General features: G+C 35.8%; 1 protein-coding gene across 1 annotated transcript in view; it reads right to left on the reverse strand.

Moving 5' to 3' along the window:
• LOC125227841 (heparan sulfate glucosamine 3-O-sulfotransferase 5) overlaps window positions 1–5498 on the reverse strand; it is a 96324-nt gene extending 90826 nt beyond the window's left edge. Inside the window, 1 exon segment of the mRNA XM_048132214.1 lies at window positions 5263–5498. The gene's annotated coding sequence lies outside the window, so the exon portion shown is untranslated.
• Window positions 5499–9207: the final 3709 nt, after the last annotated feature.

A 9207-nucleotide genomic window follows, 5' to 3' on the forward strand; every position in this document is an offset into this window, starting at 1 on the left:
ACAGATGGAATTTCGCACGTCTTCCCGTAAATATATTTAGCAAACAAAATTGTACATACGGTAAAACACGTGGTTGATGCGATAGACACTGCTTTGAGCTAATGCAATCAATTGTTATTCAGATTCTCAAATTTCGTTCCGATTGGTTAAGTGTTAGAGGAGGAAGTAGTCGAAAGTGGTATCTCGATTTTAAATATTTTTTCGCAATATTTGATGACCTGATTTGCCCTTAAATTACATTTATTTTCTATAAATCTAGTCAGTAACACAAGTACCTATATTTAACTAAAATACCAAAATTAAAAGGACGGCTCGTTCCATTTTAGCATTTTCGCTCCTGTTGCGAACATACTGTTGTTACTTATGTAAGAACATAAAATGTAATTTTTATTATATCGCGTTTAACGATAAAATTATCACACTAAATCGTATAATTAAGATTCCTTTTGCATGGGCTTCTATTTTCGAAGTGTCGGAAGCAAAAATTGCTCCTTTTACACGCCTATCTTTGGATAATGTTAGAATTGCATGTCCGCTGTCTTAGAGATTGTCAAGCTTTCTTTAGCGGTGACTAAGCGGGTGGTAAACGCCTATCGTTCCGGTTATAAATAAGATAGATTGGATTTGTGAATGGAATCGTTTCTTTCACGAACTTCCGTTTTTGGAATCTCGGTGATTGACTCCTATGAATTTGCGTAGCAGCTTGGTTGTACAATCTCTTGAGTTGGGGAGTCGAATTTAAATATTATATCTACTTATATATACGATATACAGTGCGTAAACGTAATAAGGGCGATAAATGAAACCAGGCATATAATTCAATACTGTTATCATTAATTAAGAGGTGTTTTTGAGTTACTCTTAATTTTCAGCCCATAATTAATTTTTGAAAAATTTCCCAGCAGCAATGTACTGTAAACGTGGTTGCGGTGACAATCAATGACAACTGTCAACGAGCGGTTAACGCGTGTGTGTTTGGACTACGTTGCGGGCCAAATTATTTTGTAGGGATAAAAAAATATTTCTAGATCGGCTACGTCAATGTCAAAAGTGACGTTTAGTTAAAAAAAAAAACAGTACGCAAGCTTACTGCAAATGTCATAGGCCATAGCTGACGGTCGAAATTTCAAAGGTGTTACGAGTATTTTTATGTAGGTATTGAATGATATTACAATCAAATATTTTTATATCGTCTCTCAAGAAGTCCTTAACAACCTAATTAGTTAAACAAAATCTTTTTAGCGAGATTCGTTTCCTTTGCATCGGTATTTGGTCTAAATTTTCTGTTAGTTTTGAAACTTAACAAAATTGATCGGAAACTGCACTTTCAGTGGTTATTAGAGATGGGTAACTACCCAGGTAAATACCCGACGGTGGGTATTTACCGGGTAAATACCCGATATTTACCTACCCGCGGGTAAATACGCGGGTATTTTCATTTTTCTTCCAAATTTGACGTTTTTAAATGGTGCTTGGGCTAAAATAGATTAATTTAAGTCAGTCTTTGTAATTGTACACATAATGTTTATTCAAATTGGGAACGAATAGGTTGCTATGAGATAAAATGTGATTTTAGTGTATCACTCCAACTATAAAAATCGTGTAATATCATTCTCTGACATACGGAAATAATTTCAAATGCTTATAGTATCAATTATAAGTTTGATAAATTAAAACTGTAAATAAAAATATGTGATTAAAAATATTTAAAAAAAATCTTTTTCAAGCTCATAACTCATACATAGTATGTTTTATGACAAAAATGCATATAAACTTTTTTGTAGGAAATTGTGTCTACTTTAGTTCGTACATACAATACTTTTCGATATTAATGATAGTTTCCATGAAATATGAAAAAAATACATTTTACCCCCCATAACCCCCACCAACCAGTACTAGGAAATTTATCTTTATCGAATAAATACGACTAATTAATACAATCTAAAAAAACACACATAAAACGTATTTTTTTAATTATTTTTAAAAATATACATTAAAACTTCTGTAAACTTAATTGTCTATTTGACTGAACAGTTTTGTTTTAAATTGTGTATAAAAATTACAACCACTAACTTAGTATTTATCTCCATTTTAACACAAATCAGCATGTCCAACATGAAATGAATCTACCCGTCAATTTGGGTAGATACGGGTAAATACCGGGTAGATAGGTATTTACCGGGTAAATACCTGGGTGGGTAGATTGGGTATTTACCCACGACCCATCTCTAGTGGTTATACCTACTTAAAGCCTAATCAGAAATATAGGACTATTGTTAGGAGCGCACTGCTATTCTGATACATGAGTTTTTTTTAGGGAATGTTAGGTCAATTGTACTTAGAATCACGAGTACTTTTAATCTCACTGGGAGACAAAAAGTGTCCCAGAATTTCCATACATTTTTGTTACTTTCCTCTTTTGTTACCCCATACAACATGTACGGAAAATTGTAACAAAATAAGAAAAAATCGTATGGGACAATTTTTTAACTACTAGGATTGAAAAAGCTAGTGATTCTGAGTCGAAATAGTAGAATTTTCTTTTCAAAAATTTCACATTTCATAAAAATGGCAAAAAAAAAAGAAATGCTCACATAATGAAATTCCGCAACATGGCGATGGCGCATCCATACTAATATTATAAATGGGAAAGTGTGTGTGTCTGTTTGTTTATCCGTCCTTCACGGCAAAACGGAGCGACAAATTGTCGTGATTTTTTAAGTGGAGATAGTTGAAGGGATGGAGAGTGACATAGGCTACTATTTGTCTCTTTCTAACGCGAGCGAAGCTTTACAACAAACTTGATTGATGAGAGTTAGTTGATATTGCTCGTTACAATTCATCCGTAATATTGTAATGTGTGTGAAAATTTTACAATATTCATACATTTACTCTGGACACGTTATACGCTCTATGATATGCAAAGCGGCACGTAATTTAAATATCAGGTGGCGCATCATACAAATGCAGAATAAAATAGAGATTTCAGAAATATTCGAAAGTTATTTGGTTTTCGGCTATCATCATCATCCTCCTTGCGTTATCCCGGCATTTGCCACGGCTCATTAGAGCCTGGGATCCGCAACTAATCCCAAGATTTGGCGTAGGCACTAGTTTTTATACGAAAGCGACTGCCATCTGACCTTCCAACCCGAAGGGTTAACTAGACCTTATTGAAATTAGTCCGGTTTCCTCGCGATGTTTTCCTTCACCGAAAAGCGACTGTATTTAATTCCGAAAATCTTATTGGTGCGAGCTGGGGTTCGATCCCGCTTTGGTTTTCGGCTATATATTTATTAAATATGATGTGAAAATAAAAAAAAATGATTCGTTGGTTTCAATATTCGTTTTAATTTTTAGAACTCAAACGAGACTAAGTCGCGTCGATTACCTACGTTTATATTAGTCCCTACGTTTTATTCGTGGTCAAGGGCGGAAAATTGTGAATGTTAATCGTGTACTTTAAATCAATATAATTTCATTTTTATGATTAGTCTGATTTAAATAATTGGCACTAAATGAATGTTTCACTTGTTCCCAAAACAAAAAAATGCTCCTCAAACTTTGTGCTTTGTGGGCGGAGACTTTTCCCACCACATGCTGAATACCAGTGGCCGATTTTCGGTATTCGGCTAAAACCAGTATTCGTCGCATCTCTAATATAAACTCCGTGGAATGCACACATCAGAATTTCAAATATCATATGTTTATTCAGATGAATTTGTGCTCGTGTATGCCTTTTGATGATACGTTTTACAACATCGGCTGTTACAAGCGTACATCCATACTTAATATTATAAATGGGAAAGTGTGTGTGTGTCTGTTTGTTTGTCCGTCTTTCACGGCAAAACGGAGCGACAAATTGACGTGATTTTTTAAGTGGGGATAGTTGAAGGGATGGAAAGTGACATAGGCTACTTTTTGTCTCTTTCTAACGTGACCGAAGCCGCGGGCAAAAGCTAGTATTACATAAATGTAGTCGTAAATGTATACATAATTATGTAAATACAGTAACTACGTGGTACTTAAGTATAGCATGTATTAATTACTATTTAGACAATAATGAAACGATACGATGAGAAGACAATAATATCATGAACTTCATCACAAAGTTTATTTTTGTTGCGCTATATATTATTTTAGTACAAAAAATAATCATTTCAGGCCTGAAACTAACATTGTTACATCGAACTGAAATTTCACTACTACTTAGTTCTACATGTGGTCCTTATAAAGTGAAACTTTTCCAGTAAATGTCCCGCATTGGGCTAAATAATGTTCTGCAGACAGGCTTTTGTGACAGATACTACTTTTCATTATTACTTTCCTTTTTCGTTTATCCTGTTCAATAATAATTAAAAACTTTATGAAGTTAATAAAACCTTTAATTGGTCTCCCGCTAGCCTCCACGCGATGTAAATAAAACGTAATTGGTAGCGACTGCTACGCGAAATAATTAGCAGATACAACCATTGACGACCGGTCTGGCTCAGTCGGTAGTGACCCTGTCTGCTAAGCCGCGGTCCTGGGTTCGAATCCCGGTAAGGGCATTTATTTGTGTGATGAGCACAGATATTTGTTCCTGAGTCATGGATGTTTTCTATGTATATAAGTATGTATTTATCTATTTAAGTATGTATATCGTCGCCTAGCACCCATAGTACAAGCTTTGCTTAGTTTGGGGCTAAGTTGATCTGTGTAAGGTGTCCCCAATATTTATTTTAAATATTTTATTTATTCCAAAAATGTACTGTGCTTTCAATAAAGTATTGTCATTTCAAAAATGTATTATGATATCAAAAATGTGATGTGATGTCAGCGAGGACTGCGAGATAAAGTTAATCAGGCGTTAGGAGGTAAATAACCCGAGGAATATGACACTTATTGCTACGCGACGCTATTATTTTGCTACGCCGTAGGCTCTCGTAGCATTTGCTACGAGCATGGACTGCTACGTTCCTGTTTAATTTACTTTCGTAACCTCTAAAGCACAATCCTGTTGCAGAATGATTCGTTTTGAAACTTCAAATAGTCTTGTTAATCTCTCTCAATACTTTTAATGTAACTAAAGCATTAAAAATAAGGCCTGGAACCGTTAAATAGTCGTTAAATAACGTAGCAACGTGTTTACTACATAGTTAACCACACGCGTAGTATAAAACGTCAAGTTTTCAAGGCCTTGAGCTTTGACCTTCCACGTGTTACAAGTACAGTTATTACTGCATTGTCAAGGCTGAATAGCATATTATTTCTTAGTCTTACCGTATGAACAGCTGCCTGAAGAAATGTAACCCAGCTTTAGCAACACAATCTCACATTACACATACGTCTTGTTTTGTTAGTTATCACTCAATGGTTATTCATCGTAATAAGGTTGGAACTGGATAGTTGATTGCAATATGTGATAGTGGATGTTATTTGTTGATATTATTAAGTTGTGTCGCGTGGTGCGAGGCAGGTCGGCAGCTGTGGCGAGCGGGGAGACGCGCGGTCGGGGCGAGCGGCGGCGGCGACTGACCGGGCGGCGCGCGCCACGGGCCCGGTCGATATATGCGGCAGAACAGAATAAACACGCCGTACCGTACTCGCGGCGTGATGTTGCCAGCCTCTGCCCGCGCGCTCCCACCGCGCGACGCGGATGTTTGCGGCGGTTGTATCTCGAGTGCGAGCTTCACGCCCCGCGCCATCCGCGCGCGACACGCTCGCAGACTCACAAATAGGCGTCGTTATGAAAATTATGCCAATGTATTTGTTTCGTTTTAGTAACGACTCCTTACACTTGTTCGCACCGCATCTTTTCATTTCCCGCTTTAGCGCTTCGGCATCCTGAATTTGAATTTCAAAACTCGATCGCGATACGTAGTAGGTAGTAGTTATGAGTCCCCATTCTCTCCGTGCTTGAGGCAATAGTGGTAAGCTACGTATAATTTACGTGTAACCTTCGCTTATCTGTACGTTTGAGACGCGATCATTTACATAATAAAACGATCTGTAGTCAGAAAGGATCATCCTGCAATTTCGTCATTGAACTATCTTTATACCTATCAGTATCGAGTTAGTTATCTTTATGCATTATGACGATAGAACAATGTACTGAAGGAATGATAAAGTTCCCGAGTTTGTGCAAAGTTTTATAAGTACCAATACAATACAAACATCGGCCTAACAAAAGTACTTGAAAGAAGTTGAAGAGTTTCCGCGTAGGAGGCAGATTCTTTTTGACTTTTGTGGTTTGGTTGTTGAACAAAAAGCTTTTGAATGCTTACAATTCATACAATAACGTAATAATTTCCAAAACTTTTTTTTTTTGTTATTATAAATGGACTTACTCTTGGCCACTACTAGCCAAAGGCACAGACGTGGCCTACGATGGAGTGAGCTCGCCCAGAAGATACCTGTTCACTCTTGATTTGAAGGTTGCCGGGTTATATGAGCTCGGAAATATAGCCATCGGCAAGAAATTACACTCCTTGGAAGTGCGCATAAGAAAAGAAGAAGCAAGGCGCTTCGTGCGAATTCGCGGAATATCTACCAAGTAAGGACGGAAACCGGCCGTGCGTCTACTTATTACTTAGTAGAATCTGTTCGCAAAGAGAAGAGTCGTGGAAAGTATTGGACCCCATACATTTCACGATTCTTCTCTTTCCGAACAGACTCTAAGCGGAAATACAAAACATTAAAAGTCCTCTCTCTGTGTAAACGACCGACCGAAGTCCCCATTATAATTACCTTTTAGAGATCTGCGTCGTTTTACTTTAAAATATCGGTGCTTATCGTTTTGTAGATGCGGATCCCCGAGGGTAGCTGTTCGTATACAATATTCATATTCATGAATCCAGATTGAGGTTTTGATAAGTAAATACGGCATGTATAAAGCTATGCTGTACCGGAGCGACAGGTTGACGAGTCTATTTTCGGGAACATTCGATCGAATCATACCAAAAATTTCTCATTCCTGGATTTACAGTTAGATGTAAAACATGAATTACTATATAGTGTAACGTGTAGGTACAAATAAAGTCAGTTTTATGTTGCATATACATTATAAATTGCATAACATAAAACTTTACAAGAAAAAAAAATCTGGTCGTCAAAATATCGATGTCCAATGAAAATAATAATAATCATAATCATTTATCACCCATTGACCACGAACGCTGTAAAGAGTTCGAAACATCGGGATGAATTTTAAATTCATTATACGCGATTTAATCCGTTTCCATACTTTTATTTCATGAGTAACTATCGCGGTAACCGAAGACAATATCATTTATTTGTAATAAAATATATAAATTACAGTCCAGTTCTCAAGTTCTGATATACAATTCTACTTCGAGATATTATTTCTTCCCTTGCGCGCGAAGTTGTAACTATACATAGTAGTAGGTAGTTCATAACTGAGGGCACTATTTCTGGTGTTTTATACGGGTAATAAGACTACCTACGTATGGTAGGTTATGTGTTTCATAGAGCAACTCAGGGGCGATAAACTACTTTGCTTTACTGCTGGGGCAAATGGCAGACGCTTTTACATTTTGTGCCTTTATTATTTGTATAAGGTGCATTAGGGTAATTACGAATGACAGGAATGCTCGGGTAATTTCGAAAGGGGAATCTTGACATGATGGAAATAATGGTGATCTTTATGCGACTTTCGAAATTAGACGACTTTCGGAATTACCCTAATGCACCTTAATGGCTTTTGGCCAGTTGAGTAGGTACCTATTATATGACTCCTAAAACAAGGAAGTTGTGCTTATCGATCTTATCATTATTTTTAAATAATTAATTGGTATAATCATAATTATGTTCTAATAACCATTGATTCTGATCGTGAACCAAGTTTAAGCATATTATAGGTAACTGCATTTTTTTTTCAAGAACGTTTTACGCTATGAATCACCACCATGGTTTAAGGCAAACCATATCGTCTTTCGTAAACATTAACATATCAGAAAATATCTATAAGATGTCTATAAAATTCTAGGACCATTTGGAAATATTCTATACGCCTAGTTTTTGTGTAAATCTGATTTCAAAGTGGTTCTGCTAGAGAGCTTCCTCCCAGCAGAACCACCAAGATATTCTTCTAACTACACATGCTATTTACACGCATACCACATCAAATAATTCTATATTCATTCTATATTTATCTAATTTACTAAATCACTCTGTTTATTCCGGATACACGAATTTACAATATGTCAAACTAAATAAACTGAACAACGCCTTGATGCAAAGCTTTGCAAAGATATAGTACTCATTATTTGCTACGATGATTTGTGCAGGCGCTTGATACATAATAGTTTGACATGTTACAAATTTGTGTATTCAGAATAAAAAGAGTGATATAGTTCTGGATAAATATAACATTAATATAGAATTATTTGATGTGGTATACGTGTAAATAGCATGTGTAGTTAAAATAATATCTTGGTGGTTCTGCTGGGAGGAAGCTCTGTCGCAGAACCACTTTGACATTAGATTTACACAAAAACTAGGCATATAGAATTTTTCCAAATGGCCCTAGAATTTTATAGATATCTTATAGATATTTTCTGATATGTTTATGTTTCCGAAAGACAGTGTGGTTCTGCCGGGGAGCATGACGTAATAACTTTCGATTACAGCACACACATATAAAGTGAATTAAACCTAAAACAATAATTCACTCTTAATACTTGTTATATCATCATAAACAACGATAAAACAAGCACAATCTAAATAAATAGAATTTCACTTAACACAATCACTGTTGTCTGATCAACGTTTATTTTGCCAAGTCGCCGACACAAAGCAGCCCGGCAAAGCAATGCTTAATTCAGTTTCAACAATGACTGGCTCAGACAACACTTTGAAGTCGGTCAACTAATATAAGTCGAAGATATTATACGAAATATATTTAGCAAACTGTTTCAGTAATGAAACTGGTATAATTATAAGTATCCTAACGTTTTTAATTGTTCTGATTTATTACTTACATTAATATTGTCGGTTTTTTAAAGATACCTATTGAATAATTTAACCCATTTTTAATTTATTGGATAACCATGAGTAAAAACAGGGAAGTAAATCGAGCGACTATTGACATACCTGTCCACTGAGGTAGTACTTATTTATTTTGTCATGAAGTTATGAGTATCATTTATTCATACGAAGACTTTTTTTTGCATTTGATAAAAAAATATTAAGAAATAGCCTGTAGGA

This window comes from Leguminivora glycinivorella, chromosome 7 (genome assembly GCF_023078275.1).
Source record: "Leguminivora glycinivorella isolate SPB_JAAS2020 chromosome 7, LegGlyc_1.1, whole genome shotgun sequence".
NCBI lineage: Eukaryota > Metazoa > Arthropoda > Insecta > Lepidoptera > Tortricidae > Leguminivora > Leguminivora glycinivorella.